Below are 26,960 nucleotides of genomic sequence, written 5' to 3' on the forward strand. Positions count from 1 at the left end.
ATGTTAGTTACTATATCTGCTACAGTAACTAAATCACAAACGCTGATTTACTAGAAATTAGATTATGCATAGGACAATGGTAACTTCTGGAAATTCTCAAAAATGTATGTTCATTTCTGTTGATGTACAATGAAATACCTGTTTGTAACAATGAATAGGAATATAAAATGGAACAGATATGCTCCCAGTTGTGGGTAAACTTTTCAATTTATTGACAGAAAATGGGGGAAATGCAATTGGTCTATGAAGGAGATTGCTTACAAACCACTCATCTGACAGGGGATATTGGATGTATTACGGAGGATCACAGCTTTGTTTGACACATGGGAAATTGTCACAGAGAGGCTAAGGAAACTGACTTTGTAGATATTTGAAGATAGATGCAAAGTATCCCGACGGAGCCTACTTACAAAATTTCACTAACTTTCTTTGAACATCAGGTCAAAGTAGATTCCAGAGGGTGCAGTTACCATTAATTTGCATGCAGCCTCATTGTGCACACTGCTCATGAAACTGTAAGTATTCCAATTGATTCTCAGATGAGTGAAGTCCGCTTCAGTGATGACAGTATGATAGGGGGAGACATACTAATGAACTTGAGTTTTTCACTATAGTATTTGGTTAGATCAGTGGGAGAGTCTGATGATTGATAGAAAGACATAATTAGAAGTTGTCCACTATTGATACTGAGTCTTGTCGAAACAATATGGCATGTAGTATCGATTTTTATCTTGATGGATTTGAGTTTCTTGCCTATTGTGAAAAATCAAACAGCTCCATTTCCGATTGGACTATTCTTTTAATATCCACTTAGATTCATAACAAAATCACAGTTTTCAATTTCATAATGTACAGAAAGTTCTGGCTGAGAATTTCGAATTATTAAGGAATAAAGGAGACGACTCACCTAAAGGCAGAAGCGCTGCATCATCGGCAGGTATACAAACAAAAGGGAAAGAGCTCATTAGCTTTTGGAATAAAATTCCTTTTTCACACTTGTAGGAGAAACATGCACAGAAACACACTCACACTCATGCATACTCCTGGCTCCCTACATTGTGCTCAGTCAGCTGCCACTCTTTACTGCCCCACAGTGAGTGTATTGGGGTGAGGTGGGGGTGCAGGGTGGTTGGATCGTGGTACAAACTGGGGCAGGAATCCTTTCAGTCCCAATTCTTACCAACATCCAACTGTGACCTTCTCACACTCCATTCTGACCATCTCCTGGTCACCTTCCAGGAATTCCTAACTTCCAACCCGGCCTCACCATCCTTTCGCAGGTCCCTCCCTGAGAACAACAACGATTCTGCAGAAGAAAGGACTGCTCCATACAACCTAAAAATGGCCAACATTATTGTGATGAACTGGAGTGACTACCTGGCAGAGGGCCTCTGTCACCTCCACCTGCAAGCTCTGCCAGAAGTCCAACGTAACCTCCAACCACTGATGAAATTCTTTAGGCCCTTCCCAGAACCTCTCCCCTAAATCCATCTCCCTACTCACCCCAACAACAGCCTGCACACCAACCTTCTACATGCTCCCCAAAATCCACAAACCAAACAATCCTGGGTGCCCCATTGTAGCTGATTACAGTGCCCCCAGTGAAAAAATATTGACCCTTCTTGACCAACACCTGCAACCAATTGTCCAAAACGTAGCCTCCCACACTGATGATACCAACCAATTCCTGCACCAGCTCTCCACTATTCACACCCTTACCTTCCGTGTTCCTACTCATTACTGTACATGCAGCCTCCTTATACACCAACATTCCTAATGCCCATGGCATTTCTACGATTGAACACCACCTCTCCCAACACCCTGCAGATTCCAGACCCACCACTTCATTCCTCATACACCTAACCAAGTACTTCCTGTCCCATAACTACTTCACATTTGAAATTTGTGGCAGAACCATGGGCACCTGCATGTCATGCTCTTATGCCAACCTCTTCATGGGCCAGTTAGAGGAAGCATTCATAGCTTCCCAAAACCCCAAACACCTGGTCTGGTTCATGTTTATTGATGACATCTTTATAATCTGACCCAAGGCCAGGACACTTTATCCTCATCCCTCCGCAATCTCAACACCATCTCTCCCATTCACTTCATCTGGTCCTCCTCCATCCATCCATCCATCGTGCCACCTTCCTAGATGTCTATCTTCTTCTCTCAGATGGCTCCATCCATGTCAGTTCACATCAAACCCACCAATCACTAGCAGTACCTGCAGTTTGACAGCTACCACCTCTTCCACACCAAAAAATCATTCCCATACAGCGAGGCCACCTGACGCATCTGAAGTGATGGAGAACTCCCTTGCCTAGTATGCTGAAGGCGGTCTTTACAGACAGGCAATACCCTCCAAACCTAATACACAAAAAGATTTGCCATGCCATATATCCCCACATACACCTGATCCTCACATCTATCCCAAAAACCAGTCACAAAGCAGTGCCCCCCCCCCCCCCCCCCCTCCCTTGTCACTGGACACTGCCCGGGACTGGAATCACTGAACTGTGTCCTTCGCCAGAGATTTGATTATCTACTATCATGCCCTGAAATGAGGGACATCACACCCAAGATAGTTCTGTTCCCTTCCAAAGTGGTGATCTGCCACCCACCCAACCTCGACAACATCCTAGTCCATTCCTATGTCACTCCCACCCCAAATCCCCTGCCATGAGGATCATATCCTTGTGGAAGACCCAGATGCATGACCTGCACAATCCACCCACCCAGCACTTCCTACTTCAGTTCCCGTCACAGTCTTATCCTACCCCATCGGAAACCAGACCACTTATGAAAGCGGCCATGTTATATACCAGCTGTGCTGCAACCATTGTGCTGTGCTTTATATTGGTATGACAACCAACCAGTTGTCAACAATGATGAATGGTCACTGCCAAACTGTTGCCAAACACAAGGTGGACCACTCAGTGGTAAAACATGCAGCAGAGCACAACATGCAAGATTTCAATGGGTACTTCAGAACCTGTGCCATCTGGATCCTCCCCACCACCCAACAGCTTTTCTGAGCTGCAAAGATGGGACCTATCCTTATAGCACATCCTTGGTTATGTAACCTCCCTGGCCTAAACCTAAGGTAACTCTGTGTGTGTGTGTGTTTTTCTCCTACAAGCATGAAAAGGAATTTTATTCATTCCAAAAGCCAGCAAATCTCTCTACCTTTTTTTGTGCATATGTCGATGACGCAGCACTTCCACTTTTCAGTGAGACATCTCCTTTATTCCTAAATAATTCATAGTTTTCAATTTCAGGTTTCAGTCAGTTTGCTGTATTACATGAGCTCCACTGCTTTTTATTAACACATTAACCATCAAAGACAATTTATTGCATTCTGCCAGTGAAGAAGTTATCAGTTTAGTCAAAAATCTATCTCAATATCCATTATGATGTTTTTACTTTAGTAGATGTCAACTTAGTGCTGAATCAAACACTTTTGTAAGTCTAAAAACAGCAAAAGCATCTGGTTACTTCTGCCCGTAGTTTCTAGACCATCATATAGGACATGAAATGTGGGACTATCATTTTTCACTGTTGGAGTTTACAGATTCCATCTTGGCTGCAATGGAGTTTGTCTTTTTGCTACAGGTAAGTCATTATGTTTGAACTGGGAATGTTCATAAAGTATGGTACTGATAGTTTAGGTAGCTATTTGTATGCTCTGTACATCATTTGTACAATTAATTGTTATGAAGTGGAACAAGTCATTTTGCATTCACATGTAATATGATACAAATGTTAATCTACTTTTTTTTCCTTCAGTACTTTTGCCAACTAATTATTCTTGCCTGTCACCTTGAACACATTATAAAATTAGAAATTCTTCTATGGAATGGATGGAGGCATCAAGAAGAAACTTTTTCAGTTTGTTTTAAAATTTAACTTTGTTGTATGTCATATTTTTTTATCCCTGGGTAAGTGATGAAAAATTTTGGTGGCACCATTGTGCACCCCTTTTTGTGCTAAAGATGACCTTAATGTGGAGTAACAAATATAATTTTTTCTGATATTGTAATATATACATCATTGATCCTCTTGAACTATAGTAGATTATTTACAACAAACTTCCTGTGGGAATAAATACAATGGGAGGCAGTAATCTAAATGCCTACCTTACACAGATGTCTACAAAATGTACATTGGTGAGCTCCATATATTATTCTTAATGCACATTTTTGAGCAATAAACACTTTCGTTCTTAAAGTTGATTCACCCCAGAAATATTATTGAATAAAAATACACAAAATATGTCAACACACTGATATGTCTCTCCGCAATACGTTCAATCATTCAGTGTCCAAATATGGCTAAATTAATTGTTAAAAATTTTTACATTTTCATCCTAGTTATTATTTCCTCACCATGTGTTAACACTTGTATTTGGTGTAGCGCTATTACCATTTTATGGGCAGAACTGAATATTTTTTATCTTTTTGAAATTGAGAGTGAGACTATTTACAGAAAACCACTCAATAACTCTTTTTAAGCACCTTATTTACCATTTCCTCTGTTGCCATATATATGTTTGGATTGATTACAGTCCTAGTGTCATCCACAAAAAAGGTAATCCTCCTTCTTGTACGTAAGATGGAAGGTTGTTTACATGTTTGAGAAACAACAGTGGACCTATGATTCAGACATGTGGACCCCGCAAGTGATTTCGCCACTCAAGAATCTCTCCTGCTTACATTGGTTGAATTTTTAGATGTAACTTTCAGCATTATATTAGTTAGATAAGACATTACCCTCTGGTTTACTATACAATCAATTATATTCGACCCCAGTTTCTCTAGGAAGGTATTTTATTTCACAGTCAATGATTTATGACACAATAGTTAAGGATGCCTTTTTGTTGATGGATATGAAAAAACTGTTTTCCAACTAACAATAGTGATAAATTACAGTTAAAAACAGATGTCACACCCAGCGACTCTTGTCTCCACGTGCTATGACATACTTAAATCATACATTACAAATAGGAAACAATGCACAGAAATCAGACATACTAGTCGGGGAAATATAACAACTACAGATCAGAATTACAAACAGTTAAACACGGTGTGCCGCAACGGTCTGTGCTTGGGCCAATACTATTTATACTCTATGTAAATGACTTCCCTAGCTATATAAATCAGAAACTTATAATGTATGCTGATGACACAACAATCATTTGCACAGCTGACACAAAGGAGGAGCTTGAGAAGGAAGCACTCCTGACTATCGAAAATGCAAATAAATATTCAACACAAAACAACCTGTTTATGAATCAGTCTAAAACAATGAATGTAGTATTTCAGACCAAGCACAGTGAAAATTATAATATAAATGTTAATATAAATGGAAAGACTATTAAATAAGTAATCAGCACAAATTTTATAGGAACTACAATAGACAAACATTTGGCATGGGTGGAGAACATAGATGCACGGTGTAAAAAGATAACAAACAGATCTTCATCATGCATAAAACAGCTAAGACTGTGGATGATAAAGTCATCAGATCAATGTATTATGGACTTGTCTTCCCACATTTGTCTTATTCAGTTCTTATATGGGGAAGTGCACAAGCTGGCTACCTAAAAAGAATATTCACAATTCAGAGAAGGGCAGTGAGATGCATTGCAAAAATACCACCAAGACAGACCTGTAGGCAAGCTTTTGTACAATATAATATTATGACAGTGTATTCATTGTACATATACAAAACCATAATGGCGGTAAGGTCAAGTGATAAACACCTCATAAATAAAGATGTACACAAACACGGTACAAGAGGAAATGAAAATTACTACATGATAAACAGAAATCTAAAACTGTCTATGACTGCCCCAGAAGAAGCAGGCAAAAGGTTTATTAAAAAACTCCCCAAGATCATTAAAAAAGAAAGAGACCTACAATGTTTTAAAAATCATTTGAAACTATATCTCACAGAGAAATGTATATACAGTTTGAGTAAATACTAAGATGGTGTTTAAATATGTTATATAATTACTGAAATGTACCTTTAAAAATTATCATTTCTGTATGTTGTTTGGATTTGTGTGTACATATAATGTGAAACATGTAATACCCTTGTATGATTATGGACTATTTCTGTTTAATGATTTGTTTCATTTATATATAATGAAATCAAGTTTGATGTTAATAGCCTATTGTATGACACACCCAATACTCTCAGCTGGAGTCCATGGGCACAGAATAAATAAATAAATCTTCTACAACCGATATTTTGGCTGAAGTACCTGGAACAGCTTTTTAGAAACACAGCAAACCTGTTATTGCTGTTAATGAATGTGAAGTTTATCACTAATACTTTACTTGCCTAACCAACTGAGTACATTTCTCGTGTTCTGGGTGCTCTATGTACATCCTGGATACCAAGTCACTAATAGTTAAACACCGGCCGCGGTGGTCTCGCGGTTCTAGGTGCAGTCCGGAACCGTGCGACTGCTACAGTCGCAGGTTCGAATCCTGCCTCGGGCATGGATGTGTGTGATGTCCTTAGGTTAGTTAGGTTTAAGTAGTTCTAAATTCTAGGGGACTGATGACCACAGCAGTTGAGTCCCATAGTGCTCAGAGCCATTTGAACCATTTTAATAATTAAACTACAGTTATGTGTTTGCTGGTAGCCATTTGTTTATGAGATCTTAGAGATTAATTCTAACAAGTGCCAATATTGGTTGTCAAAAACCATTAATATAGCAGTCAGGAAACAGAGTATGTATTGTGTATCGCACATTAGGAGTTCTGTACATCCTCCCCCACCTCTTATTCTCTCCTGTGACGTTATTTCTGTAACTATTGACTTCTTGTAAAGGGCGAACTTATTTCTGGGGCTTTTCCTCACAAAATTAACTCCCGTCAAGGGTTAATACAACTGTGTGATCTGAACAGAGCTTGTCTTTTTTTCAAGGACAGCAATTGAACGTAAGAATTAATTTACTCGACAGCATAAAATTTGTGCAGAGGCCTAAAGAAACCTACTAAAGCATACAACTAGAATAATTCTAAATATGTAACCAACATATCGACGAAGCAAGGTCTACAATTAAAATAATTATCCCTGCACATTTACTATTTACCACTAGTGTGTTTTGTTGACGCTATTTTAACTGTGTATTTCGTCGTCATATGCACACGACGCATGAGTAATATACTTGAATGCCTAGACTGATTTTTGCTACGGACTGTAATAAAGTGTAAGATGCGCATTAAATTTTTCCAAAACATTTAATAATTATGGGCATCTATTCCCCATGTCTTCGGCGTGCAAACACCCACCCACATTGACTTGTTTCGTTTCCCCTACCCTACACTTCCTTCGCGTTTATCCAGTGCATGCAACGTTTTTAATTGGTGTGAAAATGGACACAACACAAAGTTTTAATATTGAAAAAGATATTTTTAAAACGTAAAACATCGATAGGTCAACTGTGTGAGCAACACAGTTGGGTGAAATATGGCCACTAACATGCACTGTTCATTTTTCAGAAGACTTAGCTCTCGGTGCATTCACAAGGTTGGCAATAATGTTGACGTCACCAAAGTGACCAAATGGCTGTATCTAAGTTCACGTAGATGATGAAGCTGAAACATGAGTAAAGAATAATGTAAATTACGAACATAGCTCCAGAATCGAATAGCTGACTAGCAAGAAAAACTGACTTCAAAAGTCTAGATAATTTTGCATAAATAAAGAACGATACCTGAGAATATATATATATATATCTTCCTTTTTATCCTCAATTTACGTCGGGCTCAATGGACTGATGCCCTGTGTACTAATCGGATCGCCTTGATGAAGAATACGCAAATATGTACTGTCTGACTGAATAGTGCTACCCATCAGTTCTGGTGAGTACGCACCGTTCGCTTTACTTAATATATTTAATGATTGTTTCTGTGTAAATATCAATTTACGATACTAATTCCAGCGAATGTACCGTGTAACCACTTCTGAACAAGATGGCGGACAGGTAGTTCCTGAAATTATTATGCTGCGTGTTTTGAAATCATTTTTAAAGTTTGCAGTAGTGATCATTACGTGACTGACATTTGTAAACACAAATTCTAAAATAAGTGTAGTGTTTTTGCGGCCGTAAACAGAAACGGTAAGGTTATGATGTCTTTGTGGGCTACATTGTGTATCTACAAATTAGGTTTTGTTTTCCTGGAATGATAAAACACCGTTGCACAGTGACGAAAAGTTGAACACCTAGCACTTCAGTTATTGTGTGTTTTGTTTTTCAGGTAAATGTCTTTTCATATTTTTGGGCCTTGTGGAAGTCATTTCTAGTGTCATTGTGGTGAAACAGTTGTGCAGTGGTACTGTTTCTATGGCAAGGGTAGATCATTGGCTGTATCTCCGGTGTAAAGAGATAACTTTTCTAAAAGGCGCCTTAAGAATGTTATCCGGATTCTAACTTACGATAAATTACTTTTGGTGCCAGTTGTCCGTTTCTCAGTGATGTCAGCTGGGTGTTTACGTTTGGTTATACAGAAAACATTGTATGTTTTCTTGTATGGAAGAAATTTATTTCGTGTGAGTTTATTTTTATTAACTGTTACAGTTATGGACTACGTTTTACGGTTTGTAGAGTGTCGTATCGACATTGTCAAATTATGGCAAAAGGTTTGTTGAGAATCAGTTGAGTGGTTGTTCTTATTTATATTGTTTTAGTCTCCAAATTGCGTCAATAGCTTTCTGAGCGTGTAGCCCACGCAGGTAACAATTATTTTTGGTATGCAGCCCTGTGAACTGATCTGTCAGTGTTTTTTGAATCGTAGTGCATATTTTATACCCACAGTATATTTGAATGTTGTGTTGAAACTAGTTGCAGGATTGTGTTCTCAGGAAATGTTACCAACATATGCAGTGGCATTAGTTGTGCCTTTTTGCAAATTGATTATATATCCGCCTTGTTCATTCCTTATCTATAGGCCTAATACTTAGAATGGTAGCTGTACCTATATGTAGAGACCTGGTGAGTGAGTGAGCAGTGCAGTATAGTGGGAGTATTCAAACTTAGTTATTAAGTCACCAGCCATTCATGGTGGAGGGAAATTACATAGTGTAACCGGACCCTTTTCTGAGAGCGAATAAATCAGTGAAAATTGAACGACTTTCAGGTGGTGTGGAATGTTACCACCCATTGCCACCTTACGTATTACACAACACAACATACTGTAGCATTTTAGCAAGCACTGTTGATGCTGTTTATTCCAGTGTGCTGCCCTCTCTGTGAGAAAGAGGTGGGGGCTTGTTTCCCAACTCCTCTCTTTCTCTCATAGCAGCACACAAACCAGGGGACGATCATGTGCTTACACTTCCACCAACTACTGCAACAGTTTCAAGTTAGATTTTGTGTATAGTAGTCATATTTCCGTAATACAACAATGAAAATAATCAAATGTTAACAAACATGCAGATATTTATAATTACTCACAGATCCCTGCACATATTGCCCACGTGACTTCTGGTCGATATCAGGGCCGTGTACAGATTCCTGCCTCTCCGTTACATTCTTTCTACACTTCTGTCTGGAAAAACAGAGATTTAGCACCTGTGTGTAATAAGATGATGGTGAACTCAAGAAGGTTAACATTTTACATCTCAAATCTTTGGCAGAGAGTTACCTAATATTAAGCAGTATACTATGAACGTGTATGGCAGAGATGTGTTGTTCTTGTTTCACCATTTCTTACTTTCTTTTATTTAGGTAAACGTATGCTGTTTGGTAATTTATTTAAGAAGGGGAGGCCACGGCATTGGGATTACAGATTCACTTCAAACTTTGTACTCTTTTACTAGGCCATAAAAACAGTATAATGTGCAAGTAGTAAGGTGTACTACTGAGGCAATTCCAAGAAAATCACAAGGGAAGTCTTATGCTTCTTATTATGTAAATTGTCTATGTGAAGGTGCCGGCAGTAAGAAGTCATTGTTATCAAGCGGTTACTGTTGGTGCATAGCGAAAGGCTTTTGGACGAGGCTATGGTTCAAATTCTGCCATCACTTACTTTTTTAATCGATATTTTTTTCCATCACTGGTCACATTATTGAATTTATATGAGTTTTGAGAGGTAATATAATGGGGAAAAAAACCACGTGCATTTTCATGAAGTCATTGTGAATTTCATGTGTTATTTACTATTTCTAATAAAATTTTCAGGGTCGAGGGACAGGCTTAAAAAGCCAAGTAAAACCTCGATAAATAATGATGTGAATGACGCTATTCACAATCAGCAATACAGTAAGTAACAATGTGCCAGACAACAAGTCTAGTGTAAAATTCATTGTCAGATGTGCTCTCGATGTCACATGTTGCGGGATGGTATTTGTCACGAGCTAAAACATAAACTGAAAACTTCATACAAATACACATCGTTTTTCTTTTGTTCTCCATATATTACATCTCAAATGTCATATAAATTAAATTAAATGACTAGTGATGAATGAAAAAAATAGACTAATAATTAAGTTTGAGTGGGAGTCGAACCGTCACCTCAAACATGTATGTCTGACGAAGCTCGAACGCTAATCACTTGATGACTAATGAACTCCTATGTTCGACCACTATGCATTGATAAATAAGGCACATGATACACGTGTAAAAATTCTCGTGCGATTTTCTCTGAATTGTCAGAGTAGTGCACCTTACTACTTGTACATTATGTTGTTTTTAATGACCTACTAGAGGTGTGCAAAGTTTGAAGTAAATCTGTGAGCCCAACACTGTGGCCTCACCTTACAAGATGTATGCTTTAGGTTAACCTTTAAAGATGTTTGTTTTAATCACCCCTATTTTTTCTTTGACAGCTCATTATGTAGTTTAATTTCCTTGTGGAACACACTGTTTTGAGTTTTTTTTTTTTTAATATGGTTAAGTTAGATTTGACATTTGTTCCATGATGATAAATAGAACTGTCAGTGTAATAATTATTAGCATTAAAACCCCTAAGTCTTTAAACAGATTTTTACAGTGACTGCAATTACTGTTTTTGGTTGATATTCCTGTCTCCCTTTCTGTAATTTGAATGTTGTCACTGTATGATGTTTACTAGATTCCCCCAAAGAAAGAATATTTTGTGCAGTGATATCTGATTTCCTGGCCACAATGAACACTTGATTGCAACTGTAATTTACAGTATTAGTTTTAGTAATTTATTTATCCAAAGATCATTTCATAATGATATAGGATTTGTCATCTTAATACAGGGAGAAACATAAGCTAGATATACATACAGACTTAAGACTATACATATGTTTTGTGATGAGAGGTCAGTTGATTTGCTGTAGTCTTATCTAAGGAAACATATGGAATTTGCCTGAAATGATTTATGAAAATCGTGAAAAGTCTAAATGTGGATGATCGAACTGAACATCTGCCTCCATTCTTCCAAATCACAGGCCAGTGTCATATTTTATGTATTCCTCCTTATATCGTTTGGCACAACACTGGGGTATGTCAAGTACGTTACAGAAATAATTCATACATATATGAAACAGATAAAAAGTAGGCTAGGGCAGAAAGTTTCCCATAGCTCTATCAATGGAAAAATCCCAACATTCACCTTAACAATGCGGGAAAACCCAAGTCAGTATGGCTGAACAGGTATAAACCCTGCTTCTTCCTAGTGCGAGTTAAGTTCATTGACATCAGTTTTGCTACCTTGCTTAGGTACATCTATTCACAGTATGTTAGAGTGTACCTTGTACCTTGTGAATAAGTTTCTCTTCTTTGGGGTTGTATGATGGCTCTTGTTTATTTTTATTATTTACTATGTTTCCTTCACTTGGAACTCCTAAGCAAGTTGAAGAGTAGGAATGAAGATGTCTGTCATCAAATTCCTTCCTTTCTTCAGAAATTTCAGTGAGAGGCACAGAAAATGTACCTTCCAAACAGGTGATTACATAAATGTGTATTCTCTGTATAGGGGTGTGGGAATGCTTCCCAAACATACTTACTTTTATGTCAACAGTACTAAGAAACTGAAGTCCCAAACATACTTACTTTTATGTCAACAGTACTAAGAAACTGAAGTCTCTATTTTATTGGGAAAGAACTAAATGAACCTGGACATTTTTTTTTCCTTTGTATGAGCCAAGCACAAAAAATAAGAGTACTCGATTTTTATATTTTTCGTAGAAAAGTGTATTTGAAAAAAATTACTGGATATTGTTGATACACTTGTTGATTATTTTTTCACATAATCACTCTCCCATTCAATGCATGTGGTGAGCTTTGGTATGAGCTGCTTCTGCTCTCTTCCACCAGTTCCTTCTTCCACTTTGAAACCACTTTTTGTACCTGCTCCTCAATTTAAAATTTAATTCCACCGATGTGTGCTTTCAGGGAGGTGAAAAACTGATAATCTGGTGGTGCCAAATCAGGGAAACATAGGGGGTGGTTCAGAACATCCAAACCAAATGAGTCTTAAGGGTGCCGTGTTGGCTAAGGCTGTGTGAAGGTGGGCATTGTTGTGCAACAAGCACACTCCTTTGGTTTTTAACACTCTTTTTTTAAAATTTTTTTAGGGTCTTAAAATAATAATCTCTGAGGCAGAAATTCAAATCAATCAAATCAAATCGCCCCCTAAACAATAAGGTCATGATTTCCCCCCCCCCCCCCCCCCCCCTGCAAAGATTGTGGTTGTGAATTTTTTGGCAGGTAGGGAATTGGTGTGATGCCACTGTGACAACTGTCTTTTCATATGAGATACATTTCATCTCCAGTCATTCTAGAGCTCAGAAAATCCTTGCCCTGTAATTAAAGAAACTCGAGAAACTTGTGGGCACTATTGACCCAGTTTTTCTTGCACTGCTCTGTCAGCTGTTTTGGGACTCATCTTGTGCACTGTTTTTGGAATCCTAGCATCCTTTTAGTGCCTCATATAAGAGGGTTGAAGAGGCATTGCAGAAATTTCATCCACTGACAATCAGCGGTTGTCACGAAGTGTTTCCTTGATTATTTTTTTTGCACAAACTCGTCAGTGAAAATAGGCCTTCCACTGCTCTGTTCGCCATGGACATTTGTTCTTATCCAGTAATCTCCCTGCACCATTTAAACACATTCATTATATATGGGGAAAAAAATCGTTGATCAAAGCCAAAGAGTGGTATTGGATGCCGTAGTGGCTTATTCCTTCTCTACCTCCCCCTCCCTGACACACTAAAATGCACCAACACCACAGTGCTTCAGGAAACCAGTCATCCTACACAACTGTCCTCATTGGACCTGCTTCAGAATCTCCCCTCCAAGTCTAGTTTTCTGGCACAGATAGTGGCTGTTGCAAGAGGTTAATTCTGTGAAATGACAATAATAATAATAATAATAATAATAATGATCATAATCATGTGCATGAGGTGAGTTACAGACCATATTTGGTAATAATTTTCCCATAAAATGTTGTATGATGTGGTTGGTGAATTAATACAGTGTATGTTTAGTGTGAAGATCATGAGAGATACCAAAATTGCTGCTGATTATGAATTGCATTTTTATGGAAATATTTGATTGTAATCTTACACTCTTCCCTTTGCCCCCATTCTCTCTACTCCCTTTCCTCTGCTACCACACTACCATGACGAGTCTTCCTAGTATAACCGCACAGTAAAAGTTTACATTGGATACAAAACTTATTACAAATTACCATTGGTATAATCACATTAGGCATAACTGTATCTGAAAATAAATCAAATGTACTTTAATTTTATGTATACTTTTTAATAGTATTGATGAATTTTTCAAACTTTTCTATTTTAAAACACTACATATTTCATGATAATGAATGTAAAATTTCTTGTTTTTAAAAGATTGGCAGTGATTGTCAAAATGACTGTAGGTTTTCTTTACCACCTTTTTTGTTGTATGCATAAAAGCCATAATATTATTAAGTGAAGGCAGCATTTTTCCATTTAAACTGTACTTATTTTGCCTCCTTAATAAGTACAAACTACACAAAAGATACTTTTTTTTAAAGCATGAATAATTCAAACTTTAATTACTATTTGATAGAAGCATAGTAACATAAAGCTTAAAATGAAAATGGAAGGTACCTATTACTCAGGAATGAATATAAGATGGATGTAAACTGCAACGATAATGAAATATAATTAAATGAAATAATAATAATCACATTGATCCATATTGATGAAGGCTGATGAACAGATTTCATCTTTGCAGTACCTCGGTCCATCTCCTTCAACAGGAATCTCATATGGCCCCCTTTACATGACAACACTTCGTTTGTTGTTTTCATCAGAAACTGCTGCACCACATTGAAAGCTGTTTCTCCGAAGTACATACATATAAAAGCTAAAATGATAGTTGTAACTTTCACCACAGAAGAGGATGGGAATTGTTCACTTTTGACCAGAAACCTTCGTAGCCATATTATTGGAGTAATACTTGGGCCTTTGTTGGGTTTCAGATCAAGTGACACCTGTTGCAGCATCTTTATGATATTTTTCTTAGCCTATTGAAATTGGATTGAAACTCATGTTGGTAATTTGAGTTATATAGGTCATGACATTTACACTGAGGTGACAAAAGTCATGGGATACCTCCTGATAGTGTGTTGGACCTCCTTTTGCCCAAAGTAGTGCAGCAACTTGACATGGCACAAACTCAACAAATTGTTGGGAGTTCCCTGCAGAAATATAGAGCCACAGACACCCATAATTGTGAAAGTGTTGCTGGTGTAAGATTTCGTGCATGAACTGACCTCTAGATTATGTCCTATAAATATTCTATGGGATTCAACGTCAGACTTTCTGGGTGGCCAAATCATTTGTTCAAATTGTCCAGAATGATCTTGAAACTGACGTCATGGCACATTGCCATCCATTAAAATTCCATTGATGCTTGAGAACGTGAAGTCAAAGAATGGCTGCAAATGGTCTCAAAGTAGCTGAACATAACCATTTCCAATCAGTGTTCAGTTCAGTTGGACCATGGGAGCAGTCCATTCTAGTAAACATAGCCCACACCATTATGGAGCCACCACCAACTTGCACAGTGACAACTTGGCTTTGTGGTGTCTGTGGCACACTCAAGCCCTACTGTCACCTCATGCCAATTGAAATCTGGACTCATCTGACCAGGCCATGACTTTCCAGTCATTGAGGGTCCAACTGATATGGTCATGAGCCGAGAAAGGTGCTGTAGGCAATTTATGCTGGTATCAAAAGCACTTGCATTGTCATCTGCTGCCGTAACCCATTAATGACAACTTTTGCTACACTGTCCTAATGGATATGTTTGTTGTGCATTATGCATGGATTTCTGCAATTATTTCACAGTGTTGCTTGTCTGTTAGCACTGACAACTCTCTAACACTGCTGCTCTTGGTTGTTAAGCAAAGGCCTTCGGCCACAGCATTGTCTGTAGTGAAGGGTAATGCTGAAATTTGGTATTTTTGGCACAGTTTTGATTCTTTGGAACTCAGAATATTGAATTCCCTAACAATTTCTGAAATGGAATATCCCATGCTTCTAGCTCCAATCACCATTCTGCATTCAGTGTCTATTAAATCTTTCGTGCAGCCATAATCATGTCAGAAACCTTTTCACATGAATCGCCTGAGTACAAATAAGTGCTGCACCAATACACTACCATTTAAAGGAATATTTTTTCTTCCTTTGAATTTTTTTTCGACTTTCTCATGTAAAGCTTGTTGGTTGATCAAAGTCCTGGCAGACGGCAGTTCCTCTAGTAATTTGTATTTCTGATTAATGAAACAAATGTAAGATAATAGGAATACTTCATTAACTGTAGCTGGTGATTTGTCAATTTGGAGTATACATTTTGTGTTTTTCTATGAATTGAATGACAAGGCACCTCATATTTTTACAGTGGTCTAAGAATATAATGTACTATAATTTACACAAAATTTTAGTAATGTCATTATTGACACATCGCTGTTTTTAAAATGGTTGTCTGGTGAAGAGTTGGTTCATGGACTACCCTTATTGCAGTAGAGCCTTTCTGTGAGCTCGTGCACTTTGTGTGCGCATTGCGCATATTGACTCCAAGGCAGAGAACTTGTAGTTACACTGGCTTGTAGAAGCATTAATTGTAACAAAAATGTATTTGTAAGCATTTTCACTTTTATACATCTGGCATAAATTATTCTCTCATTTTTAAACTAACTGGTAAAGGCAATATAATTTTGATCAATTGTATTGACTTTATCTTTCATGTGTCACTGAAAATATGTTTAGGAAATTAAATTCCCTTGTCTTTCTCAGTTAGAAATGGAAAGAGTAATCAATAAAGTTATTGCAGAACATGCACTGTCCTCCTGTGTCCCCAATTCATCGCAGCACTCCCCTCACCCTCCCATCCTGGTTGCTGCTTTTCATTCCACTGCCATCTCAAGAAGTGGAATGCCTCCCCCCATCCCCCCACCCCCTCCTCATCTTTCATGGGGAGATAACTTCCAGGTTGTGAACTGTAAGTCAGAATCTACATATGTACTCTGCAAGCCACAGTACAGGGCATGGTGGAGAGTACTGCATGGTGGAGTGTATCTTGTACCACTATTAGTTATTTTCTTTCCTGGTCCACTCGCAAATAGAGCAAGGGAAACATGACTCCATATGCCTTCATATGAGTCGTAATTTCTTTTATCTTCATGCTCCTCACGTTAAATGTACATTGGTATCAGTAGAACTGTTGTGCAGTCAGCTTCAAATGCTGCTCCTCTAAATTTTCTCAATAGTGTTTCTCAAAAAGAACGTCTCTTTCCTTCCAGGGATTTCCATTTGAATTCCGAAGCTCCTCCGTTGAGACATGCATGTTGATTGAATTTACTGGTAACAAAACTAGCAGATTGCTGTTCACCCTGTCAGTCAGATTATTTATGTGCATAGAGAATAATTGCAGTCCTATTACACTTTCTTCTGGGGGCACATTTGATGATACCCTTGTTCCTGATGAATACTTGCCGTCAAGGGCAGCATATTGGATTCATTAGTTAAGATGATTTTGAGCCACACATGCACATCTGGGAACCTACTCATCTACATCTACGTCTATTGTCTGTAAACCACTGTGAAATGCATGGCGGAGGATACGTCCCTTGTACCAACTATTAGGATTTCCTCCCGTTCCATTTGTATATAGAGCATAGGAAGAATGACTGTTTGAATGCCTCTGTGCATGCTGTAATTATTCTAATCTTATCTTTACATTTCCTATGTGAGCTATACAGGGGGGGGGGGGGGGGGGTTGTGATATATCCCTAGTCATCTTTTACAGCTGGATCTTGAAATTTTGTCAGCGGTTTTTCTCAGGATAGTTTGTCTCTATTCACAAGTCTATCAGTGAAATTTCTTCAGTATGTTTGTAACACACTCCCAAGGATCAAACAAACCTGTGACTAATCGTGCTACCCTTCTCTGTTTATGTTCCATACACAGCGTTACACCCAGGCTTTTGTATGAGTTAACCAATTGCAATGCTGACCCATTGATATTATAGTCGTAGGATACTGCATTTTTTTTGTTTTGTAAAGCCCATAATATTACATTTTCGAACATTTGAGGCAAATTGCCTATCTGAAATCTTAGCAAGATCTGATAGTATATTTACGCAGTTTCTTTCAGATGGTATTTCATTGTAGATAACTGCATCATCTGCAAAAAGAGTGAGGTTGCTATTAATATTGTCTGCAGAGTCATTTGTACACAATGTGAAGAGCAAGAGTCCCAACACATTTCCCTGGGGCACATCCGAACTCTCCAACCATGATAACATGCTGCGTCCTCCCTGCCAAAAAGGCCTTACTCGAGTTACGGATTTCACTTGAGACCTCATATGATCATACTTTTGACAATAACAGTAGTTGTGGTGCTAGTCAAATGCTTTTCGGAAATTGAGAAATATTGCATCTATCTGACTGCCCTCATCCAAAACTTTCACTATCTAATGTGAGAAAAGTGCGAGTTGGGTTTCAGATGATCATTGTTTTTGGAATCCATGCTAATTGAGGTGGGGGAGGTCTTTCTGTTAGAGATATCTCATTATGTTTGAGCTGATAATATGTTCGAAAATTCTACAACAAATCGATGTTAAGGATATTGAATGGTAGTTTTGTGAATCATTTCTATTAGCTGTCTCGTAGACAGGTGTGGCCAGTGCTTTTTTTCCAAGAACTACGATAGACGTTAGTTACAAAAGCAGCTAACTCAGTCCCAAATTCATTATAGAATCTCATAGAGATTACAGTGGGCCCTGGAGCTTTGTTCGCTTTTAATGATTTTAGCTGTTTATGAACACCATTGATGCTAACACTGATTTCACTCATCTGTTCAGTGGTACAAGGGTTAAATTGTGGCAATTCACCAGGTTTTCCTTTGTAAAGGAACATTTGAAAACAGAGTTAAGCATTTCAGCTCCTTCCTTGCTACCCTCAGTTTCAGTACCTGTCTCATTAGGGACAGGACTCATAACTTTTTTGATACTAATAGCCTTTAAATATGACCGAATTTCTTTGGGTTTTGTGAAAGATCATTTGACAGTATGCTGCTATGGTAGTCATCAAAGGCCTCACACATCACTCTTGTGACATCCAAATGAATTTCACTCTGCATGATTTTATCCATAGCCCTATGGTTTGTTTTTCACCTATTATGCAGTAATCTTTGTATCCTTTGAAATTTATTTATAGTGACTTTATACTGTGGAGGGCCTCTGACATTATGAACTGTTCTACTGGGTATATTTCTATCCAGTGCATGGTCAACTATTCTTTTAAACTTGAACCATAGTTCATCTCCATGCTCATGATCTCTGCTGAAAGTTTCAAGTTCCTCATTGAGCTATGACACGACTGAGTTTTTATATAGTTTTTTTTGAACATGTATAACTTTCAGCTTGTTTCAGTTGTTGTTTGTACTTTGGTAATCATTGTTGCCCCAACTAAATCATGGTCACTAGTACCAATTTCAATGTGGGTGTCCTCCAAGATGTTAGGTCCATTTGTTGCCTTTTGATCCAGTACATTTCCATGATGATTGGGATCCGAACTGTCTGTTGTAGGTAGTTTTCAGAGAATGTAGGGCACTGTGTCTAATGCTTTTTGGAAATCTAGAAGTATGTAGTCTGCCTCTTGCCCTTCGTCTGTGGTTTGCAGGATATTCCAAAATCCATGCTAATTTTTGGACAGAAGCTTTATTATATTCAAACTGAGCATGTGTTCAAGAATTCTGCAGCAAATCAATGTTAAGGACATGGGGTCAATTCCTGTACTATCTCTATATGAAGGAGTCACCTGTGCTTTTTTCCAACCACTTGGGACTTTGCGCTGGGCGAGAGATTCACTATAAATGCAAGCTAAGTAATATGCTAGTTACATAGAGTATTCTTAATAAAACCAAATTGAGATTCCATCCAGACCTGGTAATTTCTTCCCCACTCTTTCAGTTGCATCTTTAAGACAAGGGTGCCTATTACTATGTCCTCCTTATGGGAGTCTGTGCAGCAGTCAGTTGTAGAATGTTTGTATGATCCTCCTATGTGAACAATATCTTTAACGCGAAATTTAGAACTTCAAATTTCCGTCTGTTGCCACACCAGCTGGGTGTAAGAGTGACTCGATAGAACTCTTCGACTGTTAAGCGATTTTCATAGGACCAAAATTTTCTTGCATTCTCAGCAAGATTTTTTGCTGCACACGTCTACATTTTTACAGACACATGAATTTCTGCTAACTTTTTCCCTTCAACATTTGTGGGTTCTCTTTGGAACAAGAGTGCAGCGGTCTTTACTTCCTCAGGGTTTTCTAAATTTTGTTTTTAACCATGGTGGGTCTTTTCTGCCCTTAATCCACTTGCTTGGCACATACGAGGTCTGTTCAAAAAATTCCAACATTTGTAATTTCGTCCCAGTGGTGTGTTGTAGTGAAATATGGTGGCATCCCAGCACACCCATTTGTTTAATGTGTTTCATAATTTCCATTTTGTATTTCTCTTAGTTATTGTTCAGTGCTGTTTAGAGTAGAATATTTTGTTGCACAGTTTGTGAATTTTGAGATGGAAGAATGAGAGGAGCAACACATCTGCATTAAATTTTGCGTGAAACTCGAAACAAGCTGTACAGACAGACACCAAATGAGTGCAGGAAGCCTATGGTAATGAATGCTTAAGCCATTTTCTCGGTGCTGCGAATGGTTCACACAGTCTAAAAATGTCCGAACAGAAGTTAAAGATCACCCCCATTCAGGACACCCGCCAGCATCTACCGATGACGCTCTTGTCAGGAATGTCAACAAAATTGTTCATGTCATTCAAAGACTGACTATCCGAAAGATTGTAGGAGAATGTAACATTTCAGTTGGATCATGTCATGGAATCCCAACACAGCATCTTGTAATGCACTGTGTTGCTGCAAGTTTGTCCCATGGCTCATGGGTCAAGACCAGAAAGACTTTCACCTTGCAACCTGTGAAGAACTTTTGGACCCTGCAAATGAGAACAAGATGTTCCTTAATAGAATCAAAACTGGTGATGAGATGTGGACCTACAGTTATAAAGTTGAGAAAAAGGTTCAGTCTTCATAATGGGTCAGGAAAGGCCAAGACCAAAAAAAAAGCTCGTCAGGTCAGGTCAAATGTCACAGCCAGGCTAATAGTTTTCTTTGAATTTAAAGTAAAAAGTCATGATGAATTGGGGCACAGGGACAAACTGTTAATTGATTGTACCATTAGGACATGTTGTGACACCCACGAGAAAATGTGAGAAGGAAATGGTGTGAAATGTGGTGAGATAATTGATGTCTCTTGCATCATGATAACGCACCCGCACATTCATCCTTGTTGGTGCAAGGCTATTGTGCAAAAAATGAAAGCACTGTGCTGCCTCACCCTCTTTACTCTCCAGACCTGTCCTCTGTAGCCTTTTTTTATTTCCAAAGTTGAAAGCCACACTGAAGGGATGAAGATTTGCATCAATAGGCAAGATTCACAGTTGGTGCTTCGCACTATCCAGAGGTGTACTAATACAGCTTTCGGAAATGGAAAATATGTTGGGAGGGATGTATCAAATGTGGAGGAGTGTTTTTTGAAGAGAACATGCACAATAAGTAAAAGGCGAGTGTAAAAAAATTTTGTATTTTTCGAACAGACCTCGTACTACTCCAGAGCTCAATTTACAATCAGATTCAACTTTGCTCATAATTCCTCTAAATTTGTCATACTGTAATTAAACGATGTACCGTTGTTGTTTAAGTGGGATGCTAACTACTACTTATCTGCTCTTGCTAGCAACACTACTTTCATAGCCTTCTTGATTGATTTATTAACTTCACTAACCATTGACGCTGTGGTATTGTAAAATTTAGTCTTTATAATGACTCTGTTGATAATGTCAGGCCTGTTTGTAGCTACGAGATCTAAAATATTTCTATTGCATGTGAGACTCAAACCAGCTGCTTAAGGCAGTTTCCAGAAAATGCTTTCAGAAGAACTTCGCAAGACTGCCTGTCCTAGTCTATACTCAATAGGTTAAAGTCTCCTCCAGCTAATATTGCATGATCTGTGTATTTACATGTTACTGACCATAGATTTCCTTTGAGTGAGTCTAAAACTGTTATGGCAGAATTGGGTGGCTGTTAAAAACATCCAACTGCTAACTTGGTTTCATGTAGGCCTGTTGTGTGTGTCCAGATAACTTCACAGTCACACTCAAATTCTACCTCAAAGGAGACAATATTTGTCAACTGCATATGAATGTTCCCCCTCCAATGTTATCTAATCTATCTTTCTGATACATGTTCCACAAGTTACTAAAAAATCGTGTGTTTGCAGGAAAAGGCTTTTGATAGTTTGCTAGAAACATATGACTCCACAGAAGTTTCTCCTTTATTGGGATTTGGATAGTAAATAACATTTTTGCCTACTTTTGAACCATAGACCTTGAAATTGGTGGCGTGGCTTGCGTGCCTCAGCAGTACAAATAGCCATACCATAGGTTCAACAACAGTGAAAGGGCAGACTAACTTGTTGTTTCTGAAAAGGGAAAGCAGCCTTTTCAGTAGTTGCCTGACCAACAGTCTGAATGACTGACTGATGTGGTCTTGTAATATCAACCTTTTAATGGCCTGGCTGTAATATCAACCTAAAATGGCCTGGCTGTGCTGGTACTGGTGTAACTTCCCCTGAAGGTGTGCAGCTCTACCACTGCATAATTAAGTTATGTTCGCACTTTTCTGGGTAAAATACTCTGGATCTCGAGGAAGGGACTACTAAGGATGACATTGTCATCAGGAGAAACAAAACTGGCATTCTTTGTATCAGGCCATGGAATGTTAAATCCCTTAATTAGTAAGTAGTTTAGAAAATTTAAAAAGGGAAATGAATGGATTGAAATTAGATATAGTGACAGCTAGTGAATTTCGGTGGCAGGAAGAATAAGACTTCTAGACAGGTGAATACAGGGTTATAAGTACAAAATCAAATAGGGGTAATGCATGAGAAGGTTTAGTACTGTGAGCAGCATAGTGAACACATTATCGTAGCCATGACAGACAATTAAGTCTCCACCCGCCACTATAGTACAGGTTTATATACCAACTAGAGAACTGAAAGAGATTCAAGAAATATGTGATGAGATAAAAGAAATTATTCAGAAAATTAAGGGAGTCAAAAATTTAATTATGATGGGGAACTGGAATTCAATAGCAGGCAATGGAAGAGAAGAGAAAATAGTAGCGGAATACGGACTGGGGGGAGGAATGGAAGAGGAAGCAGCCTGGTAGAATTTTGCAGAGAGCACAATTTAATCATCGCAAACACTTGGCTTAAGAATCATGAAGAAGGTTGTATACACGGAAGAGACCTGGGAACACCAGAAGTTTTCAGACTGATTATATAATATGGCAAGGTAGAGGATTTTGGAACCAAATTTTAAGTTGTAAGACATTTCCAGGGGAAGATGTGACCTTTGACCACAGTTTATTGGTTATGAACTGTAGATTAAAACTGAAGAAATTGCAAAAAAAAGTAGGAAATTATGGAAATGGACTCCTGATAAGTTGAGGGAACCAGAGGTTGTAGAGTGTTTCAACATGAGTATTAGGCAATGATTGATTAGAGCTGGGGAAAAGAATGCAGTAAAAGACAAACGGGTAGTTTTGAGAGAAGAAATATTGAAGGCAGCGGAGGATGAAATGGGTAAAAAGACAAGGCCGAGCAGAAATCCTTGTATAACACAGTAGAGATAGAATTTAATTGATGAAAGGAGAAAATATTAAAATGCAACAAATGAAGCAGGCAAAACAGAATGCAAACGTCTAAAAAATTAGACTGGCCAGGACGTGCAAAATGGCAAAGCAGGAATGGCTAGAGGGCAAACATAAGGATTTAGAAGCACATTTCACTAGGGGAAAGTTAGATATCACCTACCGGCAAATTAAAGAGGGCTTTTGAGAAAAAGCAGCTGTGTGAATATCAAGAGCTCGGATTGAAAACTGACCTCTCAGTTTAATAAGCCATGGTTGAAAAATACTGACATGAATTATGTACAGAAGAATGAAAAAAAAAACTATAGAGGCCGACTTCCAACTTCGGGAAAGATCAGTTAGGATTCTGGAGAAATGTAGGAATGTGAGGAAATACTATACCTATGACTTATCTTAGGAAATAGGCTAAGGAAAGACAAACCTATGTTTATAGCATTTGTAGATTCAGAGAAAGTGTTTGAACATGTTGACTGAAATACTCTCTTTGAAATTCTGAAGGTAGCAGGGGCAAAATACAGGGAGCAAAAGGCGGTGTAGAGAAACCAGACATCAGTCAAGAGACATGTAAAGGAAGCAGTCTTTGGGAAGGGAGTGAGACAGGGCTGTAGCTTGTCACCAAAGTTATTCAGTCTGTACACTGAGCGGGCAGTAAAGGAAACCAAAGAAAAATTTGGAGTGGGAATTAGAGTACAAGAAGAAGAAATATAAACTGTGAGGTTTGCTGACAACATTGTAATTCTGTCAGAAACAGCAATGCACTTTCCATAAGTTGAATGGAATAAATGTCCTGAAAGGAGCTCATCAGATGAACATCAGCAAAAGCAAAACTGAAATAATGGAAACCAACCGAATTAAATCAGGTGGTGCTAAGAGAATTCGATTAGGGAAGAGACACTTAAAGGAGTGGATGAGTTTCATTATTTGGGCAGCAGAATAATTGATAATGTCTGAATTATTGAGGATATAAGATGTAGACTGGCAATAAGTCTTGTCTGGAAGTACAGTGTGTACATGAAGCCCAGGAACACTTTCAGTTATCTACTGAATGAGAACCAAACTTTGTACAAATGTCATACATGTAATTGTTGAATCCGGGTACAAACCATTCACATTGAATGCATTGAATTTGAGTGTGATTCCCCAAAGGTAAATGTTTTTTGTGCCTTGTCAAGTTGAAAACTGTACGGGCCATTCTTCTTCTCCGAGAGCACTGTCACTGGATATTCCTACTTGAACATCTTGCAGCAATGGCTGATGCCCCAAATGCAGGTGGACTCTCCGTTCATCTTTCAGCAGGATGGGGCTCACCCTGTTTTCATCATGAAGTTTGTGGGTACCTGAACACGGAGCTGCCACATCGGCGCATTGGCTGTGCTACAGAAGGGGATAACTGTTTTATGAAATGGCCTTCTCCATCACCAGATGTCACCCTGTGTGACTTTTTTCTGTAGGGACACATTAAAGATCTGGTGTGTGTACTCCCTCTACCACGTGATGTAGCAGAGCTCTGGTAGAGAATACGGGAAGCAACTGCCACAGTCGACGATGCCATGCTGGGATGGATATGGCAAGAATTTGATTACCTTATTGAAGTCTGCCGGGTCAGTCATGGTTTGCTTATTGAATGTTTGTAAAAAAAACACTTCCAGAGTTTATCTTCAAAATGCAATATGTATGGCATCTGTACAATGTATAGTTCTTGTGCAATAAATAATTGAAAGTGTTCCCAGACTTCATGTACACCCTGTATTTGTATATAGTCTTGCCATGTATGGTAGTGAAACATGGGCTATAAGCAGTTTAAACAAGGAGAAAATAGAATCTTTCGGTATGTCGTGCTACAGAAGAGTGCTGAAGATGGGAATGATAGGTAGATGAGTAGATCACTTGACTAATGGGGAGGCGAAAAGTAATTTGTCTGTCAGCCTGATTAGAAGGAGGGTCAGTTGATAGGACACATTCTGAGAAATCGAGGAAATTAGCAGTTTAGTATTGCAGGGAAGAGCGTGTGTGTGTGGGGGGGGGGGGGGTGTTAAAAATTGCAGAGGGAGAACAAGAGATGACTGCAGTAAGTAGATTTAAGGATGTAAGTCGCTGTAATGATAAACCAGTCTTCGGACTGAAGACCACAACAACAGTTTTGATTTGCTTATTGTAGTTAAACGTGCAGTCCACAAACTTGTGACATGGAAATGTGAGCCTGACCTGTATTAAATTCAAGTGCTTGATTAATGGCCATTCCATAGCATGGTTTTAAGATGATAGTCCACAGTTTTGTAACCAAATGCCTTTATATTTCCCTGTCTCCACCTAGATGCACAATACAAAATCAAAAATATTCATAGGTTGAGTTCAGCTGCAGGTGGTGCACGTGACTTTATTCATGATGATTAATGATGTCTTGAAGGTTATCTGACTGCGGAATTGAAATAAAAGCCACATATGCATGAATTAGCTGACAGTCCCATGGTGGCAAGTCATCATTAGTTGTTCAGAAAAATTTGCTGTAGCATACGTCTTTGTAAGGCGACCCAGTAACAGAAGGCATATCGTGACAAACTGCAAACATGTTCAAGTAGTGAGGAGCCACATTTCCAAGTGTAGTTCAAGATGTTTGCCTTGGAAAACTGTTATTCATTGTAGACGTATCTACAAGCTACTTAATGATGATACTATTATTAATATTATTATTACTATTGCTATTATTATTATTACTACTTAAATGAAGTATATCCAGACCAGCTATCCTGATTAGATTTCCAAAATAATTCCAGATATATCAGGACAGTTTCTAACAACAGGCCATGGGTGTCACTTCACCAATTACTTGTTTGTGATGACTAATTTAAACTAACGTTTTATGCAACCATGTTATAGTAGTTGGTGTTAACACTTTGTACACATTTCTCTACCCAAGACTGCAAGGCAGCCTTATGCTGTGAAACCATTAAAAGTAATTCTTGATGAATACAAATACCACTATAATTTACTAAGCATGATATTCTTGATCACGGAGCATTACCAGAGTTAAAAGCCATGCTGGTTGATTATTTCACTATAGTAAGTTGGCACATTTATTAAGTCATTGGATTTTTCCTGATATTTTAAATGTCTTAGTTTAATTTTAGAATAATTCCTCAAACCTCACCGTCAGCTCTAATGATCTTTCCTGTCCTTTTCTTTTTTACCAAAAGTGCTTCTTGTGTATATACACCTTGTTTTAATGTAGGGTACAGTTGTTTGCAATATCAGTCCTAATTCATGATTTCCCAGTTCCTTGTGTTATTTGTCATATACCCTCTGTAATATGAGTACTGTTTGGAGTGTAATTCGTTAGCTACCAAAATTTTTTTGTTGCTGCTATTGGTTTTTTTTAATTTCTTATCTCTCCTTATTTATGAATATTTAAACAGTTATTGTTTATATTTTTAATGCATGTGAGGACGTCTGATGGTGCCTCCATAGAGGATTTAGGTGAACATTAATAGAACCAACAAATTGCAGGGACAGATTCCTGACTGGAAATGGAGGTAAAAGGACCTATGAACATGTGTCTGGATTTGCATCGTTGCCATGTGGTAGATGGTGCTGATGAATGACAATTTCCCTGACCACATGCCATGTGTTCCTTGTGCATTGTAGATTGTGTGTTTGATGCAGTTTACTTTAAGTAGCAGAAGGGTCTGGTATT

General features: G+C 38.2%; 1 protein-coding gene across 13 annotated transcripts in view; it reads left to right on the forward strand.

Moving 5' to 3' along the window:
• The first annotated feature begins 7,509 nt into the window (after nt 1–7,509).
• Nucleotides 7,510–26,960, forward strand: part of LOC126354837 (cyclin-dependent kinase 12) — a 165,016-nt gene continuing 145,565 nt past the window's right edge. For 9 of the 13 annotated variants that reach the window (XM_050004803.1, XM_050004806.1, XM_050004809.1 and 6 more), the window contains exon 1: nt 7,554–7,880. The gene's annotated coding sequence lies outside the window, so the exon portion shown is untranslated. Of the gene's footprint in view, nt 7,881–7,980; nt 8,138–8,276; nt 8,569–26,960 lie in introns of those variants that run through there. The other 4 variants (XM_050004805.1, XM_050004800.1, XM_050004801.1 and 1 more) reach the window with 3 other exon arrangements.

Source organism: Schistocerca gregaria, chromosome 3 (genome assembly GCF_023897955.1).
Source record: "Schistocerca gregaria isolate iqSchGreg1 chromosome 3, iqSchGreg1.2, whole genome shotgun sequence".
Taxonomy (NCBI): Eukaryota; Metazoa; Arthropoda; class Insecta; order Orthoptera; family Acrididae; genus Schistocerca; species Schistocerca gregaria.